This window comes from Salmo salar, chromosome 26 (assembly GCF_965601325.2).
Source record: "Salmo salar chromosome 26, fSalSal1, whole genome shotgun sequence".
Taxonomy (NCBI): Eukaryota; Metazoa; Chordata; class Actinopteri; order Salmoniformes; family Salmonidae; genus Salmo; species Salmo salar.
Genome location: NC_138316.1, coordinates 1,646,688 through 1,668,532, shown reverse-complemented (window position 1 = coordinate 1,668,532; position 21,845 = coordinate 1,646,688). Strand labels below are relative to the sequence as shown.

The 21,845-nt window shown below is 39.6% G+C and overlaps 1 protein-coding gene across 1 annotated transcript in view; it reads right to left on the bottom strand.

The window, feature by feature from the left end:
* Nucleotides 1-18,989, bottom strand: part of cfap77 (cilia and flagella associated protein 77) — a 107,340-nt gene extending 88,351 nt beyond the window's left edge. The window contains exon 1 of the mRNA XM_082969307.1: nt 18,920-18,989. The gene's annotated coding sequence lies outside the window, so the exon portion shown is untranslated. The remainder of the gene's footprint in view (nt 1-18,919) is intronic.
* Nucleotides 18,990-21,845: the final 2,856 nt, after the last annotated feature.

Sequence of the window (21,845 nt, the reverse complement as noted above, 5' to 3'; positions counted from 1 at the left end):
GTGTGTGTTCTTGTATGTGTTTATTTGAATGAGAGTGTATGTATATGCATGTGTACAAACACCTGCACGGCATCAGCCTCAGGCAAACCGGCATTAGTTGTAAAAACACTGCCACTTAGTGTCATTCAAATGTACTTTTATTATGTTTTATTTTGACTGTTTTTTTCCTTTATCTTTTGACCATCATTCTCTCTCTCACACAGCAACTCCACTCCCACTTGTCTCCAATTCCACATACCAACCCTCAGCCCATCCCATCTATCTCTGCTGGCCACCCACTTCGTGTTTCTACGCAACACATATCTTTCAACTATGCTATGATGTTTAATGTACAATTTCAATCTATCTAATCGAATAGAATCTACAGATTGCGTGTTGAAGATAAATACTTTTACTAAGAGTATTAGTAATTGACTGACCCGGTCTCTCTAGATCTCCTAACAGTACTATTTCTAGGGTAAATTTTAGATCAATGCTATGCATTTTCAGGCATTCCTGAACCTGAGACCAGAAACAGGCTACCTGAGGGCAATACCAAAATAAATGGTCGATTGATTCTGTATCCTCACAACAAAATCTGCAGAGCTTCGATGATGTTCTGCCCCAAATATTCAACATTTTGTTGGTGGCAAGAATTCTATACAATAATTTTAGCTGAAAAGCATGAAGTGTTGAATCTTACGTCGTTTTATATATCAACTCATACACCCTGTACCATGGAATCAGTACATCAAAAATCTCTTCCCAACTATTTTGCAATCTGTATGGCACAGTTGTCAACATCCTGGTCCTCAAATTAAACTGGTATACTTTCCTATTTATGCTATTTTTATTCCTCCGCAAGTTTTGATCCTTTATATTGGGCAGACAGACCAGTTCCCTACCTCCTCCCGCTGCCACCCGCCTCCTCCATTTTTGGGGCAATGCTGTAATCAATTGGTTGTACTCTTGGATTGAGCAGACCTTCCCGTACAATTATGATAACTCCATGAAGGACATAAATTATATTGTAAATGGTAATGGTAGAGTTAAGAACAAAATACCCTTTTCGAACATATTTCCCATAAATACAGGTATTTTATCAACCAGCACATTTGAGTTCAGCCATAATATTTGTTCTATCTTTTCAGGGGGATGAAATTGAAATTGTAGCCAGCTCTGCAATGCTTGTTTGAAAAAGACAGATACTTTGAAAAAAGTATTATTTTCAATTAATCGAAAATGAGACATGGCAATCTGCACAGAGGCAAAAGGGCCATTTTTAAACAATGGATGAGCTTTTCTTAGTAATCTACTTGAGAACCATTTAGGGTTCAAATAAAACTTTTGAATGAGTGAAGCTTTTAGAGAGAGGTTTAGTGCTTTTATATTTAATAATCTCAACCCACCCAATTCATATTCATTATATAGATAGGCTCGTTTTATTTTGTCTGGTTTAGCATCCCAGATAAATCGAAATATTTGTTGCTCATATGATTTGAAAAACTAATCTTCAGGAGTAGGCAGCGCCATAAGTAAGTGAGTAAACTGAGATATGACTAAGGAGTTAATCAGGGCAATTTTTCCATAAATAGACAGGTATTTACCTCTCCATGGTTGCAGGATCTTGTCTATTTTTACAAGTTTTCTATTGAAATTCATTGTAGAGAGCTTATTTATATATTTTGTGATATGAATACCGAGTATGTCTACTTCACCATCAGCCCATTTTATAGGTAAGCTGCTAGGTAATGTAAAAGTTGTATTTTTTAAGGATCCAATACGAAATATTGTACACTCATCATAATTAGGTTTTAGTCCAGAGGGTACAGAAAAGTTATCTAGATCTTTAATGAGACATTGCAGGGATCTAGCTTGCGGACTTAACATAAAACTTGAGTCATCGGCATACGTGGACACCTTTGTTTTTAAGCCATGGATTTCTAATCCTCTAATGTTGTTGTTATTGGATCTGATTTTAAAGCATTTCGATGGCCATAACAAATAGATATGGTGACAGATGCAAATGCACTTGTTGGTAGTGCTCAAAGCCTGCCAGTGCTTGACATTAACTTTGTTAGCCATTGGATAAGTAGGACAGATTTACTTGTCCCAAAAAATGTTAACGGTCTGTAACACCATTTTCATATCATTGTATGATATAGTAACCACTTTACAAAATAAAACGTATCACTATATTTTTTGACCGTAGAGAATCAGACAAAAATGTAGGGCACACTGTGCCTATTGGCTTCTTTGCATAGTCAAGCCTGTCTCAAAATACAACACTGGCCCTTTAAGGCTATCCTGGAAGATGGTTGCCCACCATAAAAGATTGCAATATTACAATTAAAACCAAACACTTTTTATGTATTTTATCAAATAATTCCCTCCTTCTCTGGGATAATAAAAAATATGTCTTGCCGACGGTTAAAAACAGAATCTGGGACAGTTCTCAGACAACAGATCCAAAATTTAAACAACCACTACACATTAAAAAATGTAAAAAAGCAATGAAGCTGGTGCAACAGATCAGACCATTTAGCTTTAAATGTTGCTAAAGTTTTATTTCTTCATATTATAAAGCTCAACAATGCGTACATGGCTGTAAACTATGCGTGAATGTTCAAAAATGCAATTAGTGGGAAAACACTGTTCTCAAAAGCCCTCTGCACTAACGGTTTCATGAGACAGAGAGTAAAGTATTGGTTAAAAATGAAGAAAGAGGGGAGATCTAAAGATGTATCAACTTGCATGGGTTACTAATATGACTAGCATTATGCCTTTTGCTGCTGGACAATAAACAAATGTTGATTTGAAAACCAATAGAACTAGAGAAAAATGGAGGTGTTTAAATAATTCCCAAAATATTTCTGTGACCATATTTTGGCTAGGCTACTTTGAAATAAGGTAAGATATGCTTCATAAAATGACATAAAACATCCAGGTTTTAAACATTGACATTTATGGTTAAATAGTTTCAAAGCGCCTCCGCTCAGATTCAAGGTGGGTGATGTGCTGTAACAGGCACTGTCCTCCACTCTCAGCTCTCGTCGCCATTTCATCTGAACGAACCGTGCTTCAAGTATGTCGACAGAATCATGCCTTTATATTTGTCAAACATGACTGGCACTTAGCGTATTTTTACGTAATTAAGCCTCATTAAAGTTTGGCATTTTCTGGCGTCTTCCTCATGTCCGCATCGGTTTGGACATGAGACTGTATCTAATACGCATACCACCTACACTTTGATATGTAGGCTTTTTTATTTATGTACATTAAAAATAGATTTGAATATTATTCCAATGTTGGCCTCTCTGATCCAATTCTGATAGGAGTAATTGTTTGATATTGTGATTTTCGTAATTAAAAAAAATTACTTTTCCATTCAGACAACTTAAATTTATATTCTTCTTGTCCAACATTTTTTACTTGTCCTGGACAAGAGAACAAGCGTTAATGTTGAGCCCTGCATGCCATTCCATGCATGAGAGCAGCATTTATTTTTGAACTTGAAGCAATGAGGCCAATCAGTCCTCCAAGATAACAAAATCATAAACAACAGAGTAGTCTAACAAGTCCTTAATTTTAGGGTTATGCTCAGGTAAAACAATTTGTCTAATCAAAATTTGTCTAATCCTATTCTTGAAAATGAAGGGGTATTATATTAATTGGATTGACTGGAAATATGACAGACTTTGGTTTTTAATGTAAAGATATACCCTAGTCGTATTATCATCTGTATTGAAGTATAAAGCAATGGGTTAGAAGAAGCCTATTATAACCCATAAAGTAAAACGCAACATCCATTTCCTGGCCAGCAATGTAAATTCTAGCATTGATTTATCCTGCAATAGGTGTCGTTCAATTGGTAATATTAATTTTTGTCTTCTTCTAATGCCTCTTAAAGGGAAAGTATTCTTAAAGTAACCGAAAGTAAATCAGATTACGGAGTTTGGGTAATACAAAAAAGTTACATTACTGATTACAATTTTGGACAGGTAACTAGTAACTTTAACAGATTACATTTAGAAATTAAAATACCCAACCCTGTTAACAGACTAATAAGAAACAGTGTTCTAAACCCCTCTGGCAATAACAGCTAGTTTTCAGTTTTTCCCTCCCCACTCCCAGAAAGTTCAAACAAAATTCTTGCTTAAGAAATTGCTCTTTGCTAAGAAGATTTTTTTTCTTCTCTTTTTGACCATTTTAATTTAAAACAATCACAGTAAGATGCTTAATTGTTACCCAGAAATGATTTGATATTGAGATAAAAACATCTGCATTGCACCTTTAACCATTAGTGTGGGAAATGCAAAACTGACCCAAGATCAGCGTAGGGGGAACTTCACCTTACTCTAATTGACTGAGGGAGAACAGCTGGAGTTGGAGTGACTATGAGATTACAGACCCACTGCAGACCACAGTGCACTCTTATGTAGGGAGATTAGGCCTACATTAAGATACTCTCAATTATGAAGTGGCCCACTTACAAACCCCAATGAGAATAGGGGCACACTTCCATCAAAGGCCTGACTGAGTCTGAAAAAAGTGGTTTTCAGTTTTTTGGGGTTACTGTAATCACATTTTGCTCTGCTTGAAGTAGCCTACTGCTCATGTGCACAAATCATGAGACCTGTTCTTATTAATCTTTATAAAGTACCCCCTGTGAATAAACCCCCAGGAGTAGTACATAGATCTAGCTATCCCAGGTTGAGAACCACTGTGATGATTGATTGCCATGTTCCTGGTTCAGACCTTGACTCTCAGTTCTATTATATTACACATAAGAGTTATTGGACGAAGGCGTCTCCTGAACGGGGGAGTTTTGTTAATTAAGAGCACTGAGGCTCAATCTGAACATTAACACACGTCGCTTGTGTAATGGGTTGAAAACAATGTCCCTAAAAACAGACACCCCTTTATTATTATTTTTTGTTACGAATTTGTTTATGTATTTGTCTTAATTAATCTAAATTGTATATTCTACACGCATTAGTGGTCGATCAGGCCAATAGATGGTGCTGTTGCACTGTGGTAGTAGGAGAAACAGCAAGTTCTGGCCAAGCGCACTATTCTTCAGAATAAAGAAAGCGCCAGAACTTTGCAGACGCAAACTTCTGTCCGTTCTTATTACTATCACGGGTATGTAACATAACTACCAAACGTTCTAATATCGAAATAATATGTAATGACATGCTATTTAACAACTTAGTCAAGGTATTATCAAGTTAGGAAAGGTTCTGAGTCGAACTGAGTGAGAGTATATGTTAGCTTGATGCTAGCTGAGGTAAAAACGATTCACAAGTCACAGAGACTATGTTTACTGAGTAGCTTACTTGTACTGGATTCTGTCATAGATTTTATAAAGAATCCAGTTGTTAGGGATTTCTGAGTTCGTTTGACATGTTATTGGTTTTGAGTAAAATTGTGCTCACTAGCTGGTAAACTGGCCGCATATGCTCATCCGGGTGTATGAGAGAGACACGATTTTACGGAGGTGCCACTATCTTAAAGCTGAATGTATTGTTGTCAGTTTTGCATATTGGTAGCAGTATGTAGAAAAACATTCAGTTATTTTTGTCTTCATCAAGTGTTTCTATTGTATGAATGTGAAATACATTTTCGTTTTCATGTGAAATCATACAGTAAGACAAGGTTATTTGTGGGCCATTTTTGAATTCTCCTTTAGGTAAAGTGCATTTATGTTGTGTAATTTAAAGTTTGCACTTGTTTGATGTGACTGTTTTAAAAGTACGAACAAGAAAATAGACAAATGAACAAGAGAAAAAAGACATTCTTCAGAATAAAGAAAGCGCCAGAACTTTGCAGACGTAAACTTGTGTCCGTTCTTTTTACTATTACAGGCCACCTCAGCTACAGACTGAGGCCGGTAACGCTTGCAGTACATACAAAAACATATAATAACTTATTTAAGATGTGTACACAATTGGTACATACAGTGCATTTGGAAAGTATTTAGGCCCCTTGACTTTTTCCACATTGTTATTTTAAAGCCTTATTCTAAAATGTATTAAATTGTTTTGTTTTCCTCATCAATCTACACACAATACCCCATAATTGTCACGACTTCTACCAAAGTTGATGCCCCTCCTTGTTCGGGTGGTGTTCGGCGGTCGACGTCACCGGTCTTCTAGCCACCATTGATCAGTTTTTCATTTTCCATTGGTTTTGTCTGGTCTCTTTACACACCTGTTTCATATCCCAGTAATTATATGTTGTGTATTTAACCCTCTGCTTCCCCTCATTTCTCTGTCGGTGATTGTTTGTTATGTTATGTACGTGTTGTTTATGTATCGGTGTGCGACGGGTTATTGTTTACCCAGATTATTTTCTACATGGGTTTTGGAGTTAGTTTTGGAAATAAATACTACATTTTTTTAACCACTCTGTTTTCACCTACATACACGGACTATGACAATAATGACAAAGTAAAAACAGTTAAAAAATAAAGAATTGCAAATGTATAAAAAAAAATTAAATATCACATTTACATAAGTATTCAGACCCTTTCCTCAGTACTTTGTTGAAGCAACATTGGCAGCGATTACAGCCTCGAGTCTTCTAGGATATGACGCTACAAGCTATACATATATATATACACACACACACACACAGTCGTGGCCAAAAGTTTTGAGAATGACACAAATATACATTTTCACAGAGTTTGCTGCTTCAGTGTCTTTAGATATTTTTGTCAAATGTTACTATGGAATACTGAAGTATAATTACAAGCATTTCATAAGCGTCAAAGGCTTTTATTGACAATTACATGAAGTTGATGCAAAGAGTCAATATTTGCAGTGTCGACCCTTCTTTTTCAAGACCTCTGCAATGCGCTCTGGCATGCTGTCAATTCACTTCTGGGCCACATCCTGACTGATGGCAGCCCATTCTTGCATAATCAATGCTTGGAGTTTGTCAGAGTTTGTGGGTTTTTGTTTGTCCACGTGCCTCTTGAGGATTGACCACAAGTTCTCAATGGGATTAAGGTCTGGGGAGTTTCCTGGCCATGGACCCAAAATATCGATGTTTTGTTCCCTGAGCCACTTAGTTATCACTTTTGCCTTGTACTCCATCATGCTGGAAAATGCATTGTTTGTCACCAAACTGTTCCTGGATGATTGGGAGAAGTTGCTCTCGGAGGATGTGTTGGTACCATTCTTTATTTATTGTTGTGTTAGGCAAAATTGAGAGTGAGCCCACTCCCTTGGCTGAGAAGCAACCCCCCACTGGTCTCAGGATGTTTTACTGTTGGCATGACACAGGACTGATGGTAGCGCTCACCTTGTCTTCTCCAGACAAGCATTTTTCCGGATGCCCCAAACAATCGGAAAGGGGATTCATCAGAGAAAATGACTTTACCCCAGTCCTCAGCAGTCCAATCCCTGTACCTTTTGCAGAATATCAGTCTGTCCCTGTGTTTTTCCTGGAGAGAAGTGGCTTCTTTGCTGCCCTTCTTGACACTAGTCCATCCTCCAAAAGTCCTCGCCTCACTGTGCGTGCAGATGCACTCACACCTGCCTGCTGCCATTCCTGAGCAAGCTCTGTACTGGTGGTGCCCCGATCCCGCAGCTGAATCAACTTTAGGAGACGGTCCTGGCGCTTACTGGACTTTCTTGGGCACCCTGAAGCCTTCTTCATAACAATTGAACCGCTCTCCTTGAAGTTCCTGATTATCCGATAACTGGTTGATTTAGGTGCAATCTTACTGGCAGCAATATCCTTGCCTGCGAAGCCCTTTTTGTGCAAAGCAACGATGACGACACGTGTTTCCTTGCAGGTAACCATGACTGACAGAGGAAGAACAATGATTCCAAGCACCACCCTACTTTTGAAGCCTCCAGTCTGTTATTTGAACTCAATCAGCATGACAGAGTGATCTCCAGCCTTGTCCTCGTCAACACTCACACCTGTGTTAAAGAGAGAATCACTGACATGATGTCAGCTGGTCCTTTTGTGGCAGGGCTGAAATGCAGTGGAAATGTTTTGGGGGATTCAGGTAATTTGCATGGCAAAGAGGGACTTTACAATTAGTTGCAATTCATCTGATCACTCTTCATAACATTCTGGAGTATATGCAAATTGCCATCATACAAACTGAGGCAGCAGACTTTAAGGAAAATAATATTTGTGTAATTCTCAAAACCTTTGGCCACGACTGTGTGTGTATATATATATATATATATATATATATATATATATATATATATATATATATATATATATATATATATATATATATATATATATATATATATATATATATATATATTCCTCTCTACTCTCTACTATTATTCTGACATTTCACATTCTTAAAATAAAGTGGTGATCCTAACTGACCTAAGACAGGGAATTGTTACTAGGATTAAATGTCAGGAATTGTGAAAAACTGAGTTTAAATGTATTTGGCTAAGGTGTATGTAAACTTCCGACTTCAACTATATATATATATATAAAAATTTATATATATTGAAAACTCAGTTCTTCACAATTCTTGACATTTAATCCTAGTAAAAATTCACTGTTTTAGGTCAGTTAGGATCACCACTTTATTTTAAGAATGTGAAATGTCAGAATAATGGTAGAGAGAATGATTTATTTCAGCTTTTATTTCTTTCATCACATTCCCAGTGGGTCAGAAGTTTACAAACACACAATTAGTATTTGGTAGCATTGCCTTTAAATTGTTTAACTTGGGTCAAACGTTTTGGGTAGCCTCCCACAAGCTTCCCACAATAAGTTGGGTGAATTTTGGCCCATTCCTCCAGACAGAGCTGGTGTAACTGAGTCAGGTTTGTAGGCCTCCTTGCTCGCACACGCCTTTTCAGTTCTGCCCACAAATTTTCTATAGGATTGAGGTCAGAGCTTTGTGATGGCCACTCCAATACCTTGACTTTGTTGTCCTTAAGCTATTTTGCCACAACTTTGGAACTATGCTTGGGGTCATTGTCCAATTGGAAGACCCATTTGCGACCAAGCTTTAACTTCCTGAATGATGTCTTGAGATGTTGCTTCAATATATCCACATAATTTTCGTTCCTCATGATGCCATCTATTTTGTGAAGTGCACCAGTCCCTCCTGCAGCAAAGCACCCCCACAACATGATGCTGCCACCCCCGTGCTTCACGGTTGGGATGGTGTTCTTCGGCTTGCAAGGCTCCCTCTTTTTCCTCCAAACAGAACGATTGTCATTATGGCCAAACAGTTCTATTTTTGTTTCATCAGACCAGAGGACATTTCTCCAAAAAGTACCATCTTTGTCCCCATGTGCAAGTTGCAAACCGTAGTCTGGCTTTTTTATGGCGGTTTTGGAGCAGTGGCTTCTTCCTTGCTGAGTGGCCTTTCAGGTTATGTTGATATAGGACTCGTTTTACTGTGGAAATAGATACTTTTGTACCTGTTCCCTCCAGCATCTTCACAAGGTCCTTTGCTGTTGTTCTGGGATTGAGTTTCACTTTTTGCACCAAAGTACGTTCACCTCTAGGAGACAGAACGCGTCTCCTTCCTGAGCGGTATGATGGCTGTGTGGTCCCATGGTGTTTATACTTGCGTACTATTGTTTGTACAGATGAACGTGGTACCTTCAGGCGTTAGGAAATTACTCCCAAGGATGAACCAGACTTGTGGAGGTCTACAATTTCTGAGGCCTTGGATGATTTCTTTTGATTTTCCCATGATGTCAAGCAAAGAGGCACTGAGTTTGAAGGTAGGCCTTGAAATACATCCACAGGTAAACCTCCAATTGACTCAAATGATGTCAATTAGCCTATCAGAAGCTTCTAAAGCCATGACATCCTGTTCTGGAATTTTCCAAGCTGTTTATGTCACGGAATTCTAGGACCAGTGGAGATGCGGAATCAGGCGCAGGAGACAGAGGCCCGGAGCAACAGTGTTTTAATGCCACGGTAAACAAAACACAATAGCCGAAAAGCACAGGGCGCTTAAATAAGTCCGCCAGGAAAACACATTCCCAAAAGAAAACACGAAGAAAAGCGCACGGGGCGCAGCCCGGCAATAAATCGTATACAGGCCAGCGAAACAGGGCATACACACAACTGTCCTAAGTGGACAATAAACAATCCCGCACGAGAACCCAAACTGAAAATACACACTAAATAACCCCCCACTAATGACAGACACGAAACAGGTGCGGGATAGACAGACAAAACCAAAAGACACAGAAACATAGATCGGTGGCAGCTAATAGGCCGGCGATGACGACCGCCGAGCGCCGCCCGACCGAGGAGGGGCGCCACCTTCGTTGGATATTGTGACAGTTTAAAGGCATAGTCAACTTTGTGTATGTAAACTTCTGACCAACTGGAATTGTGATACAGTAAATTATAAGTGAAATAATCTGTCTGTAAATAAATGTTGGAAAAATTACTTGTCATGCACAAAGTAGATGTCCTAACCAACTTGCCAAAACTATAGTTTGTTAACAAGAAATTTGTGGAGTGGTTGAAAAACGAGTTTTAATGACTCCAACCTAAGTGTATGTAAACTTCCGACTTCAACTGTATACAGTTGGCATGTTCACCAATAAATCGTGCATCCCGAAAGCTTTTTGAACAGTCTTGAAGGAGTTCCCACATATGCTGAGCACTTGTTGGCTGCCTTTCCTTCACTCTGCGGTCCAACTCATCCCAAACCATCTCAATCGGGTTGAGGTCAGGTGATTGTGGAGCCAAGGTCATCTGATGCAGCACTCCATTACTTTCCTTCTTGGTCAAATAGCCCTTACACAGCCTGGAGGTGTGTTGGGTCACCGTCCTGTTGGAAAAACAAATTATTATCCCATCTGGTTTGAGGTTAGTGGGACTATCTCTGCATGTGTTGTTGCCACTGTGAAGCATGGAGGAGGAGGTGTCATGGTACTTTTCTGGTGACACTGTCATTTATTTAGAATTCAAGCCACACTTAACCAACCTTGCAAGGCTGGTTAAGTGTGCCTTGAATTCTAAATAAATCACAAACAGTGTCACCAGAAAAGCACCATCACACCTCCTCCTCCATACTTTACGGCGGGAACCACACATGCGGATATCATCCATTCACCTACTCTGCGTCTCACAAAGACACGGCGGTTGGAACCAAAAATCTCAAATTTGGACTCATCAGACCAAAGGACAGATTTCCACTGGTCTGATATCCATTGTTGATGTTTCTTGGCCCAAGCAAGTCTTTTCTTCTCATTGGTGTCCTTTAGTAGTGGTTTCTTTCCAGCAATTTGACCATGAAGGCCTGATTCACGCAGTCTCCTCTGAACAGTTAATCTTGAGATGTGTCTGTTACTTGAACACTGTGAAGCATTTATTTGTGGCTGCAATATCTGAGGCTGGTAACTGTAATGAACTTATCCTCTACAGCAGAGGAAACTCTGGGTCTTCCTTTCCTGTGTCGGTCCTCATGTGCGACTGCACTTTCAAATTTCCCGGATTGACTGACCTTCATGTCTTAAAGTAATGATGGACTGTCGTTTCTCTTCGCTTATTTGAGCTGTTCTTGCCATAATATGGACTTGGTCTTTTACCAAATAGGGCTATCTTCTGTATACCACTCCTACCTTGTCACAACACAACTGATTGGCTCAAATGCATTAAGGAAAGAAATTCCACAAATGAACAAGGCACACCAGTTAATTGAAATGTATTCCAGGTGACTACCTCATGAAGCTGGTTGAGAGAATGTCAAGAGTGTGCAAAGCTGTCATCAAGGCAAAGGGTGGCTACTTTGAAGAATCTCAAAAATAAAATATATTTGGATTTGTTTAACACTTTTTTGGTTACTACATGTGTTATTTCCTTGTAGAATAATAGTGAAGGCATCAAAACAATGTAGAAAATAATACAAATTAAGAAAAACCCTTGAATGAGTAGGCATGTCCAAACTTTTGACTGATACGGTAGATACACACATATCTTTTAAAAATATATGTTCCTTTATTATTTTCCACCAACACTACCACCCCTCCCCTAATTGGAGTAAACTAATGAACAACACAACACTTAGGCTTCTACTTCCAGCTTATACATACTATCTACATTTTACGGACACAATCTATTACAATAGTTATATTTTGTTTGTTTTTAGTCCTGTCCTTCCTCTACCCTCAACCTCTCCCATCTATTGCCGATGTCCATCCAGTTTGATTTCTATTTGCCATATATTTTTTAACTGTGCTGTTTCACAAAAGTTCTGAATCTATATTAATTTCACGGACACAGTATATTTTACATTAGTTATCTTTTGTTATTAGTCCCACCCTTCAGCTCCATTCAACCCCTCCCATCTATCTCTCAACACCATCCATATTGGATTACTATTTGCCTTTTTATTTCTTACTGTGCTGTGATGTTTCACAAAAGTTCTGAACCCTTCTATTCTCATAGTTTCTACAGATTGTAAATTAAAGAAACATTTTTAATAAAAGTATTATATTATTGATCGACTGACTATGACTCTTCAAATCACCCAGTAGTGCTGTCTGCAGAGTTAACTCCAGGTAAATGTTACAATTATTCAGCCATTCCTGGACCTGTGATCAAAAACAAGCTACATATGGACAGTGCCAAAATAAATGATCTAATGACTCTGTCTCTTCACAGCAAAATCTGCAAAGCTGTGAAGGTTGTATCCCCCATATATATATATATACATATATATATATATATATATATATATATATATATATATATATATATATATATATATAACATTATATTGGTTGCAAGAATTGTAAATACTAACTGAAAATGGAAAATGTCTAAGTTGTGAATCCGGCATTGCTTTGCGTGTCAGTTCATAAACCATCTGCCATGGAATCGGAACATCGGACATCTCTTCCAAACTATTTTGCAATCTAAACTCAGCAAAAAAAAGAAACATCCCTTTTTCAGGACCCTGTCTTTCAAAGATAATTCATAAAAATCCAAATAACTTCACAGATCTTCATTGTAAAGGGTTTAAACACTGTTTGCCATGCTTGTTCAATGAACCATAAACAATTAATGAACATGCACCTGTGGAACAGTCGTTAAGACACTAACAGCTTACAGACGGTAGGCAATTAAGGTCACAGTTATGAAAACTTGGGACACTAAAGAAGCCTTTCTACTGACTCTGGAAAAACACCAAAAGAAAGATGCCCAGGGTCCCTGCTCATCTGTGGGAACGTGCATTAGGCATGCTGCAAGGAGGCATGAGGACTGCAGATGTGGCCAGGGCAATAAATTGCAATGTCCGTACTGTGAGACGCCTAAGACAGCGCTACAGGGCGACAGGACGGACAGCTGATCGTCCTCGCAGTGGCAGACCACGTGTAACAACACCTGCACAGGATCGGTATATCCGAACAACACACCTGCGGTACAAGTAGAGGACGGCAACAACAACGGTTCGAGTTACACCAGGAATGCACAATCCCTCCATCAGTGCTCAGACATTCCGCAATAGGCTGAGAGAGGCTGGACTGAGGGCTTGTAGGCCTGTTGTAAGGCAGGTCCTCACCAGACATCACCGGCAACAATGTCGCCTATGGGCACAAACCCACCGTCGCTGGACCAGACATGCCTGGCAAAAAGTGCTCATCACTGACGAGTTGCGGTTTTGTCTCACATGGGGTGATGGTCGGATTCACATTTATTATCGAAGGAATGAGCATTACACCGTGACCTGTACTCTGGACCGGGATCGATTTGGAGGTGAAAGGTCCGTCATGGTCTGGGGCGGTGTATCACAGCATCATCGGACTGAGCTTGTTGTCATTGCAGGCAATCTCAACGCTGTGCGTTACAGAGAAGACAATCCTCCTCCAACATGTGGTACCCTTCCTGCAGGCTCATCCTGACATGACCCTCCAGCACGTCAATGCCACCAGCCATACTGCTCGTTCTGTGCGTGATTTCCTGCAAGGCAGGAATGTCAGTGTTCTGCCATGGCCAGTGAAGAGCCTGGATCTCAATTCCAGGGCTAGGGCCATTCCCTCCAGAAATGTCCGGGACCTTGCAGGTGCCTTGGTGGAAGAGTGGGGTAACATCTCACAGCAAGAACGGCAAATCTGGGGAGGAGATGAGGAGGAGATGCACTGCAGTACTTAATGCAGCTGGTGGCCACACCAGATACTGACTGTTTCTGTTGACCCCCCCTTTGTTCAGGGACACATTACTTCTGTTAGTCACATGTCTGTGAAACTTGTTCAGTTTATGTCTCAGTTGTTGAATCTTGTTATGTTCATACAAATGTTCATCTTTTTTTGCTGAGTGGCACAGTTGTCAACTCTTTGGTCCTGAAATGAAACTGGTATACTTTTTTATTTTTCACTATTTCAACTGACGCCTTTAGTGAGAGGTCTAATGCTTTAATATTTAATTATTTCTGCCCACCAAATTCATATTCATTATATAAATAGGCCCTTTTAATTTTGTCTGGCTTGCCATTCTAAATAAAATGGAATATATTTTGCTCATATAATTTAAAAAAAACAGGTCGCAAGGTGTAGGCAAGACCATAAGCAAATAGGTAAACTGGGATATGACTAAAGAGTTAATCAGGGTGATTTTTCCACAAATAGATAGGTATTTTCCTTTCCATGGTAGCAAGATCTTATCAATTTTTTATTTTTGCTAACTTTCCATGAAAATGTATTGGAGTGAGATAATTTCTTTCTTTCGGGATATGTATACTGAGTATGTCCACATCGCTGTCAGACCATTTTATTGGTAAACTACATGGTAATGTAAAAGTATTCTTTTTTGTGATTCAATACATAATATAGTACATTTATCATCATTTGGTTGTAATCCAGAGAGGAAGAACAAGTATCTAGATCCTCTATGAGGCTGTGGAGGGATCCAAATTGTGGATTTAAAAGAAAACATGAATCATCAGTGTACAATGACACCTTTGTTTTTAAGCCCTGGATTTCAAACCCCTTGATATTATTGTTGGATCTGGTTTTAACAGCTAACATTTTGATGGCAATAATAAATAGATATGCCGATAGTGGACAACCTTGTTTTACTCCTCTTGACAGTTTAAAACTTTCTGAGAAGTAGCCATTATTTACTATTTTACACCTAGGGTTACTATACATAACTTTAACCCATTTTATAAGAGATTCTCCAAAATTGAAATATTCCAGGCATTTATATATAAATTCCAGTCGTACTTTATCAAAAGCCTTTTCAAAGTCAGCTATAAATACAAGGCCTGGTTTCCCAGATTTATTAGAGTGTTCTATTGTTTCCAGTACTTGTCTTACATTATCTACAATATATCGTCCATGTAAAAAACCTGTCTGATTAGGATTAATAATATCCGACAATACCTTTTTAATTCTATGCATTTTGCTATAATTTTGCTAGTAGGGGCCTGTCACGTCCTGACCAGTATAAGGGGTTATTGGTTATTGTAGTTTGGTCAGGACGTGGCAGGGTGTATTTGTTTTATATGGTTCGGGGTGTGTGTGTGTGTACTTAGAGGGATGTTGTATTTATGTGTTCCGGGGTTTTTGGTTTATGTTCTTGTTTTGTATTCTAGGTTGTCTATGTGTATTTCTTTGTTTGCCTGGTGTGGCTCTCAATCAGGAACAGCTGTACATCGTTGTTTCTGATTGAGTCATACTTAAGGAGCTTGTTTTTTACCTGTCCCTTTGTGGGTAGTTGTCTTTGCACTGCTGTTAGTTTAGCCTGCAAAACTGTCGTACTGTCGTTCCTTGTTTATTGTTTTTCGTGTTCACTTATAAATAAATAATGATGAGCACACAACCCGCTGCGCCTTGGTCTAATCTCTTCGACACGCGTGACAGGGCCTCCAATTTTTAAAATGGACTGGATCTTTATATTTACCACTTGGATCCCGTTTCAGTAATAATGAAATCAGACCTTCTTGTTGAGTGTCTAATAATCTACCATTTATATAAGAGTGGTTAAAACATGCTAATAACGGTCCTCTGAGTATATCAACAAAAAGTTTGGTATACCTCCACTGGTATGCCATCCAGCCCTGGAGTTTTCCCAGACTTAAAGGCTTTAACTGTATCAAGAAGTACCTCTTCTGTAATTTGACCTTCACTTTAATCTTTCTGTAATAGCTGTTAATTCACATCATTAATAATTTCAAAAAATCCACACAATTAGCGTCGGTTTTTGGAGATGGAGGAGACAAATGAAAACATATGCTTAAAGTACTTTACTTCGTCTTTCAAAATATAGTTTGGTGAATCATGGGTCATTTGTAATAAGTTTCAGTGAATTATTTTTGGTAGCATTTCTATGTTGAAGATTAAAAAAGAATTTGGTGCATTTTTCCCTATATTCCATCTAGATTGCTTTATTTTTATAATATATTACACTTGATCTTTCTTGAATAAGTTCCTCCATTTATTTTTGTTTTTCCTCTTACTTATTCTGAGCCTCTTTGGCAGTTTTTATTGCTATCTATCTGTACTGTTAGTCTTTCCATTTCCTTTGTTAATTTGTTAATATGGACTCCTTTGATCTAAATTGCTTTTGTTTTAGAGAGGAGTATTGAATTCCATGGCCTCTAAAGGCACATTTAAAAGTGTCCCATACAATAAGGGGATCTGCTGTGCCTATGTAATGTCAGAAAAAGTCTGTAATAAATGATTCAATCCTAGTTAAAAACAAATAGGCTTTGATTAAATTTCCAATATCCTCGCCCACGTGGAAATTATGCAAGAGTAATATATTTGCCAATTATTTGATGGTCTGACTGCATTCTGCCCCCTATCAACACTTTTTAAACTTTTGGTGCCGGAGAGAATGACATAAGAAAGTAGTGAAGACAACAAGCTTGATTGAGCCTCCGCCACATGCATATTTCACTGGGTCAGGATATTTAAGCCTCCATATATCCACTAGTTCCAATATATCTATATTTGTAATTTTGTTAGTGCATGAGGGTGATAGTTTGTAGTGTGATTTCCTTCACGGTCCATAGAGGTATTTAAAACTGTATTATAATCTCCCACCATAATATAGACTTGTATTGCTTGTAGGGTTAATATATTATTATACATATTTTCAAAGAAGCGTGGATCATCATTATTTGGACTGTATCTGTTTATGGCCTAATAACATATTAAAAATCATCCATCTACCTTGAGGATCTGTTTGGACTATTTGCACATTCGGATCAAAATTACGGTTACTTAATATCATCACCCCTTTTGAATTACTTTGCCCATGGGAGAAATATATTTCGCCTCCCCATTCCTTTTTCAACACAACTTAATTTCCAATAAATAATATGCGTAATAATGCGGGCAGTTCATGCAAAGGATTGTTACCTATAACAAAGATTACCATTACAAAAATGACAAGCAATTATTATTTTAGCAAACAATTATTGTGATTCATCCTATATTACCCTCTAGCAACAGATGTGGGACACACACACACACACACATGTAACCGATGTGAAATGGCTAGTTAGTTAGCGGTGGTGCGCGCTAATAGCGTTTCAATCAGTGACGTCACTCGCTCTGAGACTTGAAGTTGGGTTTCCCCTTGCTTTGCACCGGCATCGCGCTTTTGTGGCGCGATGGGTAACGATGCTTCGTGGGTGTCAGTTGTTGATGTGTGCAAGGGTCCCTGGTTCGAGGCCAGGTTGGGGCGAAGAGAGGGACGGAACCTACACTGTTACACACACACACACTCAACCCCTTTCCGCCACAAACAACCATAAGATGCTCAAAAGTTGTTCCATCCCTGAGCACAAGGACTTGATTTACGATGGCATATACAGTTGCAGCTGTTTGAGAAGGCATGCAAAATTGAGCAAAAAAGGGCAAAAATTGGGATATTTGATTAACCATTGTCAAGTCCTAGGTGATGGAGATCAGATCACCCCTTTCCCCTGAAACACACACACGCTAGTCCCCTGTTGTGACCATTTTCCCAAGCATCTCTGCGCAGTCAGACCTTTGATTATTTGGTGCCACCAGGGCCAAAATTATACGAAGGCGTCTTATGTACGGGGGAGTTTTGTTAAGAGCCCTGACATTCAATCTGAATATTAACATGCATTTCTTGCAGTGCGGTTTTGGAACAATACGGACCTTATCAACCAAAAAATATTTTCAAAAAACAAAAGGTTAAATTGATGCACACCTTGATGGGGTTTAGGGTTAGTGTTCCCACACGGCCATATCGCCATGTTACAGCAGACGTTTCTAAGATGCTACTTAGTCAGCATAGAAGGAGCCTTATAGATAAAAATTACAAATTTGTTGATTGCAAAGTATAATAGCATTGAGCACTAAAAGGCATGTCAGTCACACCCACCAACTCTACCACTCTTTCTGTATTTTGGTTTGAGGCAATTTGATAATTAATCAATAGTTATATGGTGAATGAAACAAAGAGACGGAATGGTTCACCTAAACTATTTGGCGTTTATGTATTCATAGATGGATTTGTCAATGTATCATTTGTATTTGCACTTTATTTATCTATCATATTTACGATAAAAGGATCATATACTGTAGAGGTTGAGTTTGTGTAGAGGTTATTTTTGACTGAGCTTTAGTAGAAGGATAACCGTAGGTTCATTGTCATCTAAGCATTTATTCACATAAGCCATGTTCCCATGTTATAAAATAATGTTACTACCCTAGAGGCAAAAAAAAGCTTTCCGCAGAATTTCAGCAGAAATCGACGCAGAAAATATAAGAAATCCCCGCAGATTCCGTTTGGGTTTGGTTATGATCAAGAGCTAGCAAGAAATCGCAGCAGCTAAGGCCAGGGTCAACAACGTTACTATACAACTGATGAAAACCATTACAAATTACATAGGTTCAAAATAATATAACGTTATTCATATCAGAGGCAAGAACTGCAATTTAGTTTTTTGTAGCTAGTTTACAAATGAAGAAATCGACGACATACATACCTCTTTACTTCCTGTTGGTATCTTATGTTGTTATGGAAACGAGATGCCAAACATTGACGAAAAGTGTACACCAAACCAGAGAGAATACAAGTAGGAATCCCATTGGGCAATGAATGGAGGAACATATACTGCTCAAAAAAATAAAGGGAACACTTAAACAACACATCCTAGATCTGAATGAAAGAAATAATCTTATTAAATACTTTTTTCTTTACATAGTTGAATGTGCTGACAACAAAATCACACAAAAATAATCAATGGAAATCCAATTTATCAACATTTACATTTCAGTCATTTAGCAGACGCTCTTATCCAGAGCGACTTACAGTAGTGAATTCCATACATTTCATACAATTTATTTTCTATACTGGTCCCCCGTGGGAATCGAACCCACAACCCTGGCATTGCAAACACCAAGCTCTACCAACTCAGCCACACGGGACCGTGGTAGTAATACTACCACACATCAACATCAGGGTTTGGTACTAATACTAGCACACATCATTACACATCAACAACAGGGTTTGGTACAAATACTAACACACATCATTACACATCAACAACAGGGTTTGGAACTAATACTACCACACATCAACAACAGGGTTTGGTACTAATACTAGCACACATCATTACACATCAACAACAGGGTTTGGTACTAATACTACCACACATCATTACACATCAACAACAGGGTTTGGAACTAATACTACCACACATCAACAACAGGGTTTGGTACTAATACTAGCACACATCATTACACATCAACAACAGGGTTTGGTACAAATACTAACACACATCATTACACATCAACAACAGGGTTTGGAACTAATACTACCACACATCAACAACAGGGTTTGGTACTAATACTAGCACACATCATTACACATCAACAACAGGGTTTGGTACTAATACTACCACACATCATTACACATCAACAACAGGGTTTGGAACTAATACTACCACACATCAACAACAGGGTTTGGTACTAATACTAGCACACATCATTACACATCAACAACAGGGTTTGGTACAAATACTAACACACATCATTACACATCAACAACAGGGTTTGGTACTAATATTACCACACATCATTACACATCAACAACAGGGTCTGGTACTAATACTACCACACATCATTACACATCAACAACAGGGGTCTGGTACTAATACTACCACACATCATTACATATCAACAACAGGGTTTGGTACTAATACTACCACACATCAACAACAGGGTTTGGTATTAATTCTACCACACATCAATAACAGGGTTTGCTACATTTACATTACATTACATTACATTTAAGTCATTTAGCAGACGCTCTTATCCAGAGCGACTTACAAATTGGTGCATTCACCTTATGATATCCAGTGGAACAACCACTTTACAATAGTGCATCTAAATCTTTTAAGGGGGGGGGGGTTAGAAGGATTACTTTATCCTATCCTAGGTATTCCTTAAAGAGGTGGGGTTTCAGGTGTCTCCGGAAGGTGGTGATTGACTCCGCTGTCCTGGCGTCGTGAGGGAGCTTGTTCCACCATTGGGGTGCCAGAGCAGCGAACAGTTTTGACTGTGCTTCCTCAGAGGTAGGGGGGCCAGCAGGCCAGAGGTGGATGAACGCAGTGCCCTTGTTTGGGTGTAGGGCCTGATCAGAGCCTGAAGGTATGGAGGTGCCGTTCCCTTCACAGCTCCGTAGGCAATCACCATGGTCTTGTAGCGGATGCGAGCTTCAACTGGAAGCCAGTGGAGAGAGCGGAGGAGCGGGGTGACGTGAGAGAACTTGGGAAGGTTGAACACCAGACGGGCTGCGGCGTTCTGGATGAGTTGTAGGGGTTTAATGGCACAGGCAGGGAGCCCAGCCAACAGCGAGTTGCAGTAATCTAGACGGGAGATGACAAGTGCCTGGATTAGGACCTGCGCCGCTTCCTGTGTGAGGCAGGGTCGTACTCTGTGAATGTTGTAGAGCATGAACCTACAGGATCGGGTCACCGCCTTGATGTTAGTGGAGAACAACAGGGTGTTGTCCAGGATCACGCCAAGGTTCTTAGCACTCTGGGAGGAGGACACAAGGGAGTTGTCAACCGTGATGGCGAGATCATGGAACGGGCAGTCCTTCCCCGGGAGGAAGAGCAGCTCCGTCTTGCCGAGGTTCAGCTTGAGGTGGTGATCCGTCATCCACACTGATATGTCTGACAGACATGCAGAGATGCGATTCGCCGCCTGGTTATCAGAAGGGGGAAAGGTGAAGATTAATTGTGTGTCGTCTGCATAGCAATGATAGGAGAGACCATGTGAGGATATGACATAGCCAAGTGACTTGGTGTATAGCGAGAATAGGAGAGGGCCTAGAACAGAGCCCTGGGGGACACCAGTGGTGAGAGCGCATGGTGCGGAGACAGATTCTCGCCACGCCACCTGGTAGGAGCGACCTGTCAGGTAGGACGCAATCCAAGCGTGGGCCGCGCCGGAGATGCCCAACTTTGAGAGGGTGGAGAGGAGGATCTGATGGTTCACAGTATCAAAGGCAGCAGATAGGTCTAGAAGGATGAGAGCAGAGGAGAGAGAGTTAGCTTTAGCAGTGCGGAGAGCCTCCGTGACACAGAGAAGAGCAGTCTCAGATGAATGCCCAGTCTTGAAACCTGACTGATTAGGATCAAGAAGGTCATTCTGAGAGAGATAGCAGGAGAGCTGGCCAAGGACGGCACGTTCAAGAGTTTTGGAGAGAAAAGAAAGAAGGGATGCTGGTCTGTAGTTGTTGACATCAGAGGGATCGAGTGTAGGTTTTTTCAGAAGGGGTGCAACTCTCGCTCTCTTGAAGACGGAAGGGACGTAGCCAGCGGTCAAGGATGAGTTGATGAGCGAGGTGAGGTAGGGGAGAAGGTCTCCGGAAATGGTCTGGAGAAGAGAGGAGGGGATAGGGTC